This window comes from Pinus tabuliformis, chromosome 8 (assembly GCF_031772625.1).
Source record: "Pinus tabuliformis cultivar Carrire ecotype Pingquan chromosome 8, CPIR1, whole genome shotgun sequence".
Lineage (NCBI taxonomy): Eukaryota > Viridiplantae > Streptophyta > Pinopsida > Pinales > Pinaceae > Pinus > Pinus tabuliformis.
The window spans coordinates 278,744,645-278,760,908 of record NC_142294.1 but is presented as its reverse complement, the minus strand read 5'-3'; positions in this window follow the sequence as shown (position 1 = coordinate 278,760,908).

The following is a 16,264-nucleotide window of genomic DNA, read 5'->3' as shown; positions in this document are numbered from 1 at the left end:
ATCTCATTCAATCTTTTGATCAAGTACAAGTCTAACCATGTGAATAGATGTTCTGAAGTCGAACATGGGAAGACATCATTTGATTACCAGCCAATGATGTAAGCCGTTAACAAACGTGAGAGGAATCACTGATAGTGATGATGACCCTGAAGGTACTACAATACATTTCGCATGGTGTGAATAAATGATTTGACATCGAACACCATAAAAGGACTTTCGGTTGAAGGCCAATGATGTCAACCTTTGAAGGCCAGTGATGTCAACCTACCACCGAAAAATTGTATTATATTGAAATACACAACTGATTATTATTTTTAGGGGAATGGTCTTTCTGAATCCATAAACAAGAACCTACTTCGTATCATCAAAAATACCATATTCTCTGAACATTAAAACTAGCACTTTGCTTTGGTGAACTCTTTATGGGCTAACCGAGTCATGCCTAAACCTGCTCTTAACACCTCCCCTTACTTCCTAGGGCATGGGAAAGAATCCATCCTCCCACTGAATATTTACTTTCCCACTCTCCAACTGTCTCAAGAGCCCCAAGGCAAGCAATGTCTTTTAGTTCAACATAGGATGGACACTTTGCAAAAGCTACAGGAAGATAGGATGAAAGCTAAAGAAAAATTCTTACTTCACCTAAGTCGTATCAAGAGGTGGTTTGATAAAATGTCCGCAGGAAAAAATAACTTTAGTGTTGGTGACTTAGTCTTAAAGTGGGATAAATTCCACAAGGACAAAGGAAAACACACTAGGTTTCATTCCTTGTGTATTGGTCCAGACATAGTACATGAGAAGCTTGGACAACACACATACCATCTTCAATAACTTGACAGGAAGATTGACTCTCTCCCTCTCAATGTCAAAGACTTAAAGAAATATTTTCAATGAGAATCTAGGGCTACACCATGCACTATGTACATGGCCTTTTTTTGTTTATTATTTGTTTCTTTGCTTGAAATTTTTGTTGTTTTGTCATGTAAATAAGTGTTGTGCCTCATTGCATTGTGATTTCTAAGTGTGTGTGTGGCTGAAGTCTAAAAGAGTCTTGTGACACTTTAGCATTTCACTAGCCTTTTGTCTATCTTCCTTGTGTTGGTTACATATTTTGGTGGATGAAGTCCCGATAGAAAATATGGTCCATCCATAAGGATAATTTTGGTCAAACCATGAAGCCATGGCTTGTCGAGAGACCTCATGCCTATACTTAGTTTTTGGCTAGTGTTCTCAAGCTTATCGAATGAGTAGAAATGGAGAAGGGGAAAAATCTAAATGAGAAAACTTAAATTAGAGGTATTTATATGCTTCTCTGAAGGAACAACCTCTTCTTCTCTCAGTAATTTGAGGTCACTCTTCCACCCTAAAATAAATAAGTGTTGATGCATAGTTATCTTTAAATAAATATAAAGGTGAATCAAGAGAAAGGCTTCATGTGCAGAGTAGTGTAGCAAGTAACTCTGTTGGGGTACTGTCCAGTCTCGATGTTAGTGAAGCAATGTTTATTTTCTTGTAAGACTCCATCGAGGTATTGTACAGGCTTGCTAGCAGCGGAGCAACATCGAATATGAAAACCTATATAAATCGTAAGATCACGAGCAGAATTACCCTTCCCAAATCGAAACAATGTGATTACGCCGAATATTATCATCTGAGAAGGTATAGAGGGAACAATATATAGCAATGGAGTGAGCGGTAAGGCCAAATTGATCTTCACAATTAATAAATGCTCCATGAGGAACGAATTCCCTGCATAGAAGAAACAAACCAAGATAAATAATTTTGAATTCAACTAGCATGTCACCAAGTGTTGTAGCCAGTGCAACACCTTCCCAAATTTTGGCTTTCACTAAAATTTCAAAGCCTTCCTTGGTATTTTCCTTGATTATTTCAAACACTTAAGCTCACCCCATGAGCTTTCTTGACGTTCTTTAGCCCCTTTTGCTTGTTGGATTACTTGTCATCTTTTGGCATGTTTGACTGTTATGTAATGTTTGTGAGCATTTTCTAGTGGTTTTTAAGGTCATTTTTTGTGTAAATGAGTTTTTCTAACCATGTAATCATCTAACACACTCATACAAAAATTCTTGAACATTGTCGCACGAGGGTCATTGTAGTTGTCCCAAATTCTATCTTAAGTGTGGCACTTGTCATATATTGTCAGGAGATGGTCACACAAAAGGCAATGCTTTGTTTGTTTTTTCTGATGATCTATGTTTTCGTGTCATCAAAGTATACTAAGTATGGAATCACGAGTCAATTTTGTCATGAGTCCAACTCCCTTCACACACTTCACCATTTTCAAAAAATCTTCCCAGTCGGGAAACATAGCTTCATAAGGCCCTGACTAAGCAGTGCGCAGCACAGTCTCACCCCTCATTGATGTGACATTTCTACTCATAACTGCATAGTGAGTAGTGGTTTTCCTCTAGGGCCATGGTTCTGGGAACGTCTAGATTCTAACAACCTCCTTTAACCTCCAGAATCTTGTAGTTGTGCCTCCCAACCTTCCTAAAACTGCGCACTTTGCACCTTCAGCCATCAAGATTTTCCCTTGCTTGTTGTAACTATGAAATATATAGAGAATCCAACGTCCCTAAATTGCACATATGTTTCATCAAGTGCCCTTCCCTCAACCGGAGCTCATTACGCCAAGAAACTAGGCAAATTTTCTTTTCAGACCTCTCTACTGCCCAATATCCCTTGCATCCTAAAAATTCATAGCACCATCCTCCCATGGTGTCATCTTGCAGTAGCCACTACTTGATCGAACTATGCCATTATGACCCTTAGTGGGAACTGCCCAATTTTTCTCCTCAATGAGGACAATGCAAAAAAGTCCCTCGGTCAAACTTGAGATATAGTATACACAGTCTTAGTGTTCAAGCTCTCTCCATGTCAGCTGGAACTGCAAAATTCATATTTATTGTGCCCTTCATCCCAATCTATGACTTGTCCGAGGCTCAGTTCATGGATAACAATGCATCATCTTAGACTAGGGAGTTTTTAGACTAATATCATCATGTCATGAGTGAATTGCAGGAACAAGTACACTATGAAGTCATGGTGAGATTATGAAGAAGGAGAAGAAGGAGGGAAGCATCCCTAATGACTCACTTGTATCTGAACTTATGAGTGGACCTATCAAGAGCAAGCAAAGGAACACACTTTTGCGACCAGCTCCCAAGATCGAAGATCATTGAATACCCTACATCATCAAGCTATTCGAAGGAGAAGAGAAAGCATATTTAATAACACATCTAGAAGTCAACACACATGATGACTTGAAATTTCCACATCATGAAGCCATTCCATGTCAGTAGTGTCATGCCAAGTCATGGCATGAATTTTTATATTCCACGTCACTATTGTGGACCATGTTATTGTAATCAAATGTATTGTAAACTGGAAGTCCAAAGCACACACATCAATATGAAGAGTCATATATGTTGAAGGTTAATAGGAAGTTGAAAAATCATGAGGGTATTTAAAGAGTCACAAGGGGGAAGCATCACCCCTTGGTTATATATACCCCTTCATTGTATGATAAATGGACTTTTCACCTTGCCTCCTCCCACAAGGCATTAGAGAGATTAACTAGTTATTTGAGGAGAAAGGAGTGGCTCTAATATATCACTACTGGGGCTCGTGATGTACAATGTAAATATGCGTGTTGGAACTTTTTCTTAATAACAAAAGCCTTTTTAGTCCAGCACATTCTTCATGAATGAACTATGAATGTTTGTAAGCTTGTTTTGTGGACATTTGTATTTCATGTTTGTTTTCACATGTACTAAGATAGTTGAACTATTTCAGTTATTTTAGTTCTTATCTTGTTGAGAATGTGATGTAACAGTTGTTATTTCTATCTCATCCTTGTTGACTATTTCGCAGTATACTAGATAGGCATTTCCTTGTTTATTGGTTATAACAACTGTCACATCCATTGTGGACTACTTTACTAAATGTTAGACGAATCTGCCCTTGTTTGTTCGTTGTAACGACTGTTGGATCCACTATGGAATATTCCATTGAATGTTCGATAAGTCCTCCTAGTTCATGCGTGTATCTTCCTGGGTGGTACTATTACCTCTCACTTAAAGGCTCAATTTTCTTTCCCCCTTTATAGTATAAGACCTCGACATAGTTGCAATACACACTCACCAGGCACACTCCTCTTGCTTTTTGAAGATACCATTGCATCACTCTCTTGTTCCAACAATTAGAGTCAAGGAAAATATTTAATGATTTGGTAGTTGGACCATTATACAAGATGGGACTCCTACGACAAATGGTGTAAGGTCTGATTGGGACTTTGTATCAGGGAGGTCCCCTAAACATTGGTGGGTCTGGCATCCTCAACACTTCACCAAGATGGATCTTGGTTCAGAATATAATCAAATTAGAATGAATAATGAAGATAGTATGAAAACAACATTCAGAACTCATGAGGGTCATTATGAATTTTTGATCATGCCTTTTTTCGTTACTAATGCACCTTCCACATTTCAAGGTTTGATGAATTCCATTTTCAAACCCTTCCTTAGAAAATTTATGTTAGTATTTTTTGGCAATATGCTAATCTATATCAAGTCTTGGAAGGATCATGTTCGACACATTGAAAGGGTGCTCAAACTATTGGAGGAGAAACAATTATATGAAAGAACCTCCAAATGTTTCTTTGGATTACAAGAGGTGGAATATTTCTGTCATATTGTATCAAATGAGGGTGTTAAGTTAAACCCTAGAAAAATTAAATCCATTAAGGAATTTAAAATCCCCGCAACCGTAAAACATCTTCCAAGATTTATAGGTTAATAGGATATTATGTAAAGTTTGTTAATAATTATGGGAGAATAGTAACACCTATAACAACATTACTGAAGAAAGATGCATTTCCTTAGACTCTAGAAGCAACTAAGGCCTTAAAACATCTTAGAGAGGCAATGCGCCAAACATTGGTCTTAGCTATGCCAAACTTCAAAAAAGCCTTTATTGTAGAATGTGATACCTTAGTAAATGGACTTTGTGATGTTTTAATGCAAGAATGAAGACTTGTTACTTTTGAGAGTCATTCAATCAACGGAAAGTATTTACAAAAACCTATTTATGAGAAGGAAATGTTGGAAATACTACATGCACTAAAGCACACTTCAGGGTAAAAGAATATCATGATAGTCTTAAATATTTTTGGAAAAAATATTATCTTCAGAAGAGCAAAAAAATAGGTCACAAAGATGTTGGGTTATGACTTTGAAGTCATCTACAGAAAAGGGAAGAAATTTTTTGTTGCAGATGCACTCTCAAGAAAGGATGAGGATGTGGAAGCATTTCCTTGTGACATTTCTATGATCCAACTTGATTAGATAAATGAATCAAGAGATGAATGGAAGAACGATGAATAGGAGTGGACACCCATTCAAAAGTTCAAGCAAGACCCAAATCCATATGATACAATTAGCTTGAGAAATGATTCATTATGGTACAAAGATCACTTATATCTTTGTAAAAATTCCCAACTCAAACAAAAGAGTCTTTTGGAATTACACACCTCCCCCTTAGGAGGGCACTCATGATTTTTAAAAGCTTATCGCAGGATCAAGAAGGATTTTTTTTATAAGGCTTTAAATACGATGTTCAGAAGTTTGTGGTGGAATGTTTGGTTTTCCAACAAAATAAAGTTGAAACAATTAATACCACGGGTCTATTACAACCTTTAGCCATTCTAGGTGATCGATGGGAGGAGGTATCGATGGATTTTATCATAGGTTTACCCAACTCTGAAGGAAAGAGAGTCATGATGATGATAGTGGATAGAATTACCAAGTATGCACACTTTCGTGCATTATCTCATCCTTTTAAAGCCAATATAGTTTCTACTACATTTATGCAAATAATTCAAAGGCTACATGGAAACTAGAAGATTATCGTAACTAACAGAGATCCCATTTTCACTCAAAATCTTTGGATGGAGTTATTTTCCCGTCTTGGTACTCAATTAGCTCATAGCTTATATTATCATCCGTAATCTAATGGGCAAGATGAGACAATGAACAAATGTTTGGAATGATATATTCGTTGCTTTGTATATGATAAATAAACACAATGGGTCAAGTGGTTACCTTTGTCTAAATGGTGCTATAACATTTCCTTCCATACTGAAAAAAAAAAATTACCCCATTTATGAAATTTTGTGTATATCACCCACCGTCCATCACATCATCTTTAAGAGAAAATTCTATGTTTCAAGTAGTTGAAGATCACATATAGCATCAACGACAAGTTCTCCAACTCTTATAGGATAACCTCACTTTGGCATAGAATCAAATGAAACAACAAGTAGATCAACATCGTAGTGAAAGAAGCATTGATGTAGGTGACTAGGTATTTTTACAGCTACAACCATACAAACAAATGTCCCTCGAGCAAGATAAGAAGGATAATAAATTATCACCCAAGTACAATGGTCCGTACAAGGTCTTGCAAAATATTGGTAGTATGGAATACAAATTGGAGTTTCCTGCATCTTCTTGAGTACACCTAGATTTCCATGGTTAATTCTTAAAAGAGGTTATTGGTGACAAGATTCTAGTTCAAACAATATTCCAGAACTTGATGAAAAAGGAAAAATCATATTATAACCTGAAGCGGCTACAGAAACAAGAACTCAAAAACACCATAATTAATATTTTTAAGAGTATCTCATTAAGTGGAAGAGATTACCCACTGAATATTCCACATGGGAGGATGAGAATTTTATACAGAAGCATCTTGAACTACTCAAGCGTTGAGGACAAAACTTTTTTTGAAGCAGGGGGGCATGTTAGTTCCATATAATAATAGTGTAGTCACGTTACTATTATTGTTAAAGTATCCCCCATATTGTTATTGTTGTGCCCCATAGAAACCCAATATTGTTATTGTTGTTCCCTTACATTATTATTATTATGTAGGATCTAATTATATTATGACCCCTTAGACTCCTATATATAGAAAGGAGGTCTTTTCATTTGTATCATCTAATAATTGTTCATTTATTTAATGTAAAGGAGGTTTCCCCCTCGAAGAGGATAATTTTTAAGTCATTGATCTATCTTTCCTTCTATTTCGTGAGCTGGTTGCATAACATCATTTTATCAATTGTTGATACATTGGGATTAAACCTCTCAAGAGGAGATCGTAGCATTTTTTGAAAAAAAAATATCCTCATCTAGTTGCTCATCAAGCCCTCTTATGGTGTTCACAAATGCATCAACCCTTAAAAAATACTCTGCAATGTCTTCATCATCATGCATGCTTAAATATTCAAATTTCATCATGTAACCTTGGAGTCTAGCTTTCTTTACCTTGTTGTCTCCTTCATAGTGGTTTCTCATCTTATCCCAGATAGCTTTGTCACATGTGCAATCCATTACCTTGAGAAGCTCTTATTCAGGTAGGCTAACAAGTAGAGAATTCGTTGCTTTAGCATTGCACGTAAACTCCAACTTCTCATCTTGGGTAACCACTATTGGATGTCTTTGATAAGATTCTTCCATAACATCCCACACATCAACTCCAACTAATTGCATGTATGTCTTCATCCTCAACTTCCAAAATACATAGTTTCTTCCATTCAACATAGGTTCTCTATTGGCCTAAAATCCTTCATGATTTGTGATGGTCCTTGATTTTTATTCCAACTATTAAATTGATCTGACGTGACCTACTTTTATTCCAATTACTGGAAACCAGGACAATACTGAGAGGGGGGTGAATCAGTATTGTAGGAATTTTAAAAATTAACAACCTTATTTTAATTTGTACAAGAATATTGAAACACCATTAAATAATTAAGTAATTCATAAGCATAATAGGAGCCAACTATATCAATGTAACACCCAAAAAATAAGTAAATTTTGGGAACTAATGCATAATTCATTCACAAGGCAAGCTACCACTTGTTGTCACAATTATCTAGCTACAACCAGCAGGAAGCTACAACTCCCTGGTTTATCAGATACAAATGAATGGAGCTACAACCCCAATTATTTTCTAGAATCATCGGAAGGATCACAAACCCATGATATGTAAGCTACAACTTGCTTTGACACGCACTGGTTCATTTTTCATCCATTTTCATACTAGAAATAATGAATGCCTTCTCTACTTAAAAAAAAGAAAAGAATTCCTCAATCAACAACACTTTCACCAATTTGTGATCACTGAGAAACACTAGCAACAATCTAACTCAATCACACCAAATCTCATCTTCTCTCTATATTCATTGCAAACAATTTACCCAAGCATGTTTATAAAAAAAAATTGGCTTGATATTTTTGGCTTCTTTTTCTTTTGATTGTTACATGCATTCTTTTCTTTCCTTTCTCCTATTCATTCCACTCCTATGGTTGTTTTCATCAAGTTATCAACCTTAAACAACATTCTCCTACGTGTTAAATTGGGTTATTTCACTAATTTTAACAATTTTGGCCTTTTACAGGTTTTAGCAGTGCTTGTTCTATTTTTACCTATAGTTATCCTTGGCTTCACTGTGAAATTTACTGCCAAAATTGACAGTTCCACCATTTTGAACTTAATCCCCTTTCTCTCTAGCCCATTTATTGCTTTCTTCCATAAAACTAGGTCTTCACGACCACTAGCCAAGGCCCTTAGGTGCTAAGACACATTTTTCCCTCTGCATGATTTATTCCCTTTGTAAATGGCTTCATGCCATTGGTCTTGTTTTTACACAAATGACCGAATGTCAACTCCTCATGCTAAATGTGGAGCTCCCAAGCCTGACACCTTTTATTTGTGCCTCTTTATACATCCATCATGCCCCTAGTCTATTCTACGTGAAATAACCAAGGGTCAGAGCTTAGCCAATAACCCTTCTATCCCAGTACACTACTTTTTTTTACCCTTTATAAACCGTCGGGGTCTGTCCTCTGGGACGAGCTATCCTATGGTGAACACCTAGCCTCATTCTCATTTTTTGTTGCTTCTTCCAATCTATCAATGCCAACGTGTCCTAACATTTTCTCTTGCGCACCACTAAGAATATTTTGAGCTCCAACCAATAGGATGAGATGACACTGATGTCAACTGTGCAGTGTGTCAACCTGTGATTGGCCCATGTGTCAACCAAAAATGGTCCTTTTGGATACATGAAAATTAAAAATATAACTGCCACATGTGATGCTTTGATTGGCACATGATAGAAAAAAACACTATGATGATTTGGAAAGAACTCTTGGCGAGTTTCAAGTGGGGGAGGGTGTTTATTTGAAATTATGGCCTAAGAGAGTTCCCTTAAGTTAGGGAGTTTTCATACATTGGCTCCTAGGTATTGTGGGCCATTCGAGATACTCACTAGAGTGGGGTTAGTGGCCTATCAATTATCTTTACCATCCCATGTTAAAACTCATAATGTATTCCATGTATCTTTCCCAAAGAAATATATATCTAATCCTAATCACATCATTAATTAGAATTTTAAATAGGTTGAAAACCACAAGGAGAGTTCTAGGTTAAATCTATATGAATTTTGGATCAGAAGGAAACTACTCATTGAAATAGAATCATTTCTCAAGTGAAAGTGCTATGAAAACACTTTGGGCCTAAAGATACCACCTGGGAATTGGAGAAATAAACGAAATATTCTTTCCCTATGCTATTCAAAAGAAGAATGGAATTTGAATCACCATGGATGATGTCCCTCTTAAGAAGAGGGGAGATGTAAAACACACATCGATAATCACTCATGATATTTATTATTTAGTTTGGACTGAAAAGTTCAAAGTCTAGAAAAGACTCGTTGATGTAAATATTTATATTTTGTTTTGAAATAAGAAAGGAAATGTCTTCGTTGTTAACACTCATGATAATGTGTTAAGGTATTTAAGGTGGAACTTAACTCCTAACTATGAGGGAAATAATTGGAATTTATTATGCCCTAATAACAAGGTAAAAACTAAGGAAGGTTTTTTTTTTCCCTTTCGCCATTATTATTCAACTAAATAGGTAAAGAAAGAAGAGGAAAAAGAAAAAAAATGGATTGAGATAAATCCCATGGAGCTGGTTCTTTGTGGGAATATTATGGGAGAGAAATATAATGATTCCTAATTATAAGTATTGGCAGAGAAAGAAGGGTTCAAACCTAAGCGAAATAAAGAAGGATGTTTCTTTAAGGGTTTAGGAGGAAATACCTTGTAAAGGTTCCTAAAATTGTTTCCGTAATAGAAATGAGTAGAGCTCGAGGGTAGCTAGTTCTCGAAGTTAGCTTATGGTTGGGATGACTATGAAATCAATTTACACATTTCGAGGAAGAGATTAGATAAGTATCTTTATCAGCTTAAGCTATTGTTTATTGAATGTGAATGAGGAAACAAGAAAATGAATTAATTTGTATTTTTGTATTTATTATGGAAATGTAACTGTGAAATCTACAACTTATGAATCGATATATGTTGTATATTTTATAACCTACAACAAGTCCAATGATAACTACATGTCTAAAGAACGTCTATGGTGGAAAAGGTAAAAGCCTATACTAGATAATTCGATAAATGTGGATGCAAGTAAGTATTAATGGAAATATGATACAATTTTCTAGTTAACCTCACAAGTCTATGTTTTGGTCAATATTCAAAAAAATGAGGGTGGTGTAGTTAAGGAAAAATTGTATAAAAAGAAAACATACACGTATATAGTAAGTTGTAATAGGAAATGAGCCTAGGGTAGTTATCATCGGGAAGACAAGTTTAATCTCATGGACGCTTCATTGGGTGACCAATACCATCCCACATGCATTCAAAGTGGGGGGTATATATTGAGGAAGAAAGGACATAATATATTGAGCAAATAATAGGGGGTAAAGGGTTTTTATATTGGCAGGTATAAAAAATGGATCTCAAAGTTAATGAAAAAATATAGCGGGGTATAAAATATGTTAATGGAAAAATGGATACCTACAATATGTAGTGAGGGTAGGGGTTTTTAAATTGGGAACATCTATTGGGTTTGTATTGTTAGGGGGTTAAATAATGTAATTTTTAGATATATTTTTCCAATATGTAAGTAAATTAAGGGTATTGTTAGTATGACACAAATCTGTCTGATATGTAAGAGGTTTATTGAGTGAATCCCTCGTGTTTAGCATCCACCCACCATATTGGATAAGAATGCATTACATCTATGAAGTCTAGAGACTTTGGATATTAAATAATTAAGATGCCAAATGTGTTGTGAAGGCAATGTTCAACGTGATATCTATATATATATATATATATATATATATATATATATATATATATATAGATAGATAGATAGATATATCATGATGTGAAACTTTGATATTAAATAATTACCTTGCAAATAAAACAATATAACAATATATGGTTTTATGACATGATGTAACAATGTGATGGAGAATTTACAATAAGAAGAGGAAGCCTTTGTAGTATCGAAAGACCTTAAACTCTAATATATGAATAGTTGTATGTGATGAGAGGTCATCGTGTGTGTGTGTGTCTATATATATATATATATAAGAAAGAACAATATGCATATAATTCCTAATGTACCTCTATAGAAAATGCCATGAGCAAGGGTTTGACCTAAAAGTCATAACAATCTATTGCCATTAGTTGAAAATGTAATAGTGGGGAATATGTCAATTGTAATTGTGGATAAAGAATATAAAGTATTAGTGACCTTTTCTTGACACAGAAATAGAGTGAATTTCTTTGAGATCTCCTTGGTTATAAATAATTTTTTAAAAGAAAAAAAAAATATCTTCCTCTTTCATTCTCATGGAAGAGTAAAATTTTTATTTCAAGAGGGATGTAAAAGGAATGTGGTCGTTTGTGATTTACTTATCACAAGGTTTTGAAAATAGAACATGTTTAATCATCTCTAAATCACTGTATAATGGAAGAGATAGCCAATTCCTTAAGTAATGGTAATGTGAAAAGATACATAAGGCAATGGTTCATGTTTCCACCTGAATCCGCACCTAGACTATTGTACAAAAAATATTTAATTGACCTTGTGTGGCCTTCAGGGAAAGTATGATGTTGAGTAGTTTTGCCATGAATTCTTAACTGTTTTGTTTAGGAAACTCTAATTGAAGGTGATGGGGTGGTCCATATTAGACAAAATCTAAGGCTTGATTAAGCTAAGTTAAGCAAGAAATACTATGTCTAGGTGTTAAGGAATTTACCCAAGAAATGCATCCACCATCCATATATGAATTTCAATATATTACTTTTAAGCATGTAATTAACTTTGCAAGTGCATATAACCATATATAGAAATAGATGTAACAATAGTGAAAAAATGAAAGGAATGCCTACAAATGATGTAACCACTAAGGACCAATGTCAAGTAAAATAATTTGTGAAATAATATTCTCAAATCAAGAGATAATACTTGAAAAGTAAACATGTGAAAACAGAATGCTCAAAGTAAATGATAATTTCTTGAAAGTAAAGTGCGTGTACTTGAAAATGAAAATGTCAAAAGGTCAATGAGATTGAATTTAAATGAAAATGAGACAATAAGCAAGTACCAAATGTTGCAAAGGGAAATCATATGGAATTTTCTTGATATATTTTACTTAATTTAGGTCTAGCTTGGGTTTAGATTAATTGAGTGTGAGTGCACAATGGAGTATGTGACCTGTGTGAAGTAATTAAATAAATCTACATAATTTTTTTTTCCACTTCCATCCTTATCCTAGTTGGGTTAAGAAAAGTTGGAATGTGATCATATAGGATGAAGGTTCACTTCAATGAGTAATCTCTAAAGCCCACAAGTCAACCCATTTGCAAGGATATCCAATGCTAGGGGTAGCAAGCCCCGACCCTCATTTCATAAGTCAAACATTTAACAATCTAGCCCAAAATCACAATAAGGGGATATAGAAGTGATTTTCCCTATTACGCTAAATCAACCAACAAAAGTTGTATGATCACTTGAAAGGATCAAGGAAAGCTTGCAACGGTGTGAGCATAAAGATCTTGATTGGATTTACTACTTTGAAACAAATTGAAATTAATCTAAGAACAAGAATTGAAATCTATTCCAGAATGAAAAACTTAAAATCTAAACTAATATAGAAAATTAAACTAAAATAATCAAATCTAATGTTATCTAATTAGACTAATAAAATGGAATCAAATTAGACCAATGAACTAAAACTAATTTAGTGAATTAAAATTAGACTAATCTAATGTTGTGTGATTAAGCTAATCTAAAGGTTAATTTTACCCTATTGAAATCACGTGATGGGAAGAGACACAACTAGAATAGATCCCCACTTGGTAGGGGCATGCTTACAAGACTCTCCTAATTCCTGAGATGGTTATAATCCTTTTATGAGTCCATTATAAATAAATCGTTCAAAAAAGATGGTTTCCTTTATCAATAAAGTGATAAAAGAATTGTATGGATGAAGTTAAAATGGTGGTGAAATGATGTTTTTTACAAATGTTTCAATGTAAGGTTGATTTTAGGTGCTAAATTCCTTCAAGTTGAGAAACATTCATCATCACCTCCCATTATAGCAGCCTAGTCCTGCTAAAGAACCAGCAAAATAATCAATATGAAAGGTGGTAAAAATGAGTTTGGAACATTAAAAAATGTAATCATATGAAATCCCAAACTACCAAGTAAAATGTATATGATTAGAACGACGAATCCCTACACTATTTAATGAAGAAAAGGCCAAGATACTTGGTTTTTCTTAGCTTATTTGACCATTGTTAGGACAAAAACCATCTTAGCATCTACAATTCTAGTTATAACAAACAAAGTGCTTGAAAAACAATCAAGAATTGATGATATGAATTTTTTGAGGAGAGAAGAAAGAGTAGGGGACCTTTGAAGCCATTTAGAAGCAATTAAACCAAGAGGAACTAATGTTTCTTTAGGTGCTTGAATATGGCTAGTGAAAACAAGGACTTTCTCAACTCCAAGATAAAGGAACATGTAACAAGCTTAAGACCTTGTACAAATGATTAGTAGGATAGGTGTAGATTGTACAATGAAAAAAAAACATGTTATTTATCCGAGAAATGAACGTAGTGCTAAGTTATAGAATACAAACTAAAACAAAGATAACAATCAATTTATATCTTCTCCTTTGGGAAACAATGCACCTATCAAGGCCTAAACTGTAGACTTTGAGAAGATAAATTGAAAATATGACCAGTTACCTCAATGGAGAGAAAAGTAAACCACATAAAATTGCAAAATCATGGACCTCCAAAGTCTTTTATTTTATTCATCGGGATAAAATGATTATAACAATGTTTCTCTAAGCTCTCAAGCTTCCATACTAGTTAACAAGTGTTATCACTCAAGTTGTTCCCTGCCTTCTGAAGGGAATACGGCCGAGGTAACCACTAACCAATCTTGTAGCTACAGATTCTAGCCAATCTGCAACCAGAGAGGGCTCTCTCTTTTTAATTTAGCTTTGTTTTGGAGTATTTTAGGCTAGTAATGATGCACAGAGTTTGGTTTTTAGTTTGTTGGATGGTGATATCAAATAGAGCTAGGATGCAAGTCAAAAACAGTTTATAGCATTGGGCAATGGGGTCAATGATGGTGTACTATTGAAGGTGTTTCTTTGGTAAAGGGAAATGCTATAGAGCAAGATAATCAGTCGTGGAACAATTCTGAAATCTAGAGATTAATGGAATGTAAGCCAGTGGATGAAGGGCAGTCAAGAATCCTTGATCATGCTGGCAGAAGGAAGGTGCTTGAATATTATCAAGGAGCAGTTAAGAATTCCTAAATAGTATTCAAAATGAAAGAATTAGTGAAAGCAGGAGCAGCTAAGAATTCCTATTTATGACTAATTTTGAAGAAAACATAATTAATAGGAGAGATTGAACACAGAGTGTATTTAAACAAATTTTGGGCTATTCTTTTCTCTGTTACTAAGATCATGAGACACATATGATATTTGCAAATGCAGGAAACATAAACACAGGTTAGAGCAACTTATTGATCCATAGAGAGACACAGGAATTCTGTAGCAGTTCCCAGAACATCAAATCCACATACAGATGGTGCAGCAACAATGAGCTTCAAACAACCTTTGTATTAGAGAGTTTGAGAATTTACAACGTAGTCCAGAAAGAAAATCACCAACCCCAAATACATTTTATGGGGAGGTATTTATACAAAAAATGAGACACAAAATATCTTGTAGATAAGTCTTCATGCAATAACTCCCTTCACCAACTCTTCAGAAGAAGTAAATGAGAGAAATAAATGCCACAGTAAATGTTGGTGTGCTAGCTGTCCAATCTGTCAAAGATATTTGACATTTTGGACTGAGTGAGTCGGCTGGAGCTGCGTCTTTATTCTGTGTTCATGTGTTTGCTATTATGCTATCATCGGCGCTCTGTCTTGTTTTTAACGAGTTGCAGTTTCAATATGAATTCCTCTTTCTGTTGTTTTGATTCTTTGACAGGTGGCCTGGGTACTTAAATTTGTTGACCTGTAGCTACCCAAAAAAGGAAAATAGAAACAAAATTACCTTGGCAAAATTTCTAGCATTCTCTGCCACCAGTCTTCTGTAGGCAACTGATGTCTTTGTATTTTTATCCGTGTCTCATCAGCTTCAGTATATCTATAAAAGTTGGGTTGAACCTCAAAAAGGTGATTTATCTCATGTTCAATGTAGAACAGATTTTCTAATTTATCATAAAGACTCTATCCAGAGGGAGGCCCTGTTTCTTCTGAGGTGTTGGAGGATGCTATGATTTGATTAGCAACATAATTATTCACCCTGTTGGCATATTGTTCATGTGTTAGCAGCCTTCCACTGCTAGTTAATAAGCTAGGCAGTCCTTTTCTCTGTAATGCTGCAAACTTTATTTTGAAGTCATTTATTTCTACCTGCATTTCTTGACATTTTATTTCTAGAATCTGCACAAAATTCCTCAGGGTCAGCACCATTTTCACTATCAAAATGGTATCTATCATGTTCTTGATATCTAGTGCTGCCAGCTGTTCCTTGGTATGAGTATTCAAAAATTGAATCATTCTGTTGGCCTGTTCAAGCATGTTTCCCAATGCTGCTCTAGCCTTTTGAGTATCCAATTGAGCTTGGCCTATCAAATCTATTTTCTCATGTATAGTTTGGATTGATTTCCATTGGTCAGTGATAGATTGGCAAATCTTGGCCCACAAAATTTTCTTGATCTCAGCTAGAGTTTTATCTAGAGTAAGCTCCTTTTCTAAGGAATTTATTTTATTGTCCAAGGCT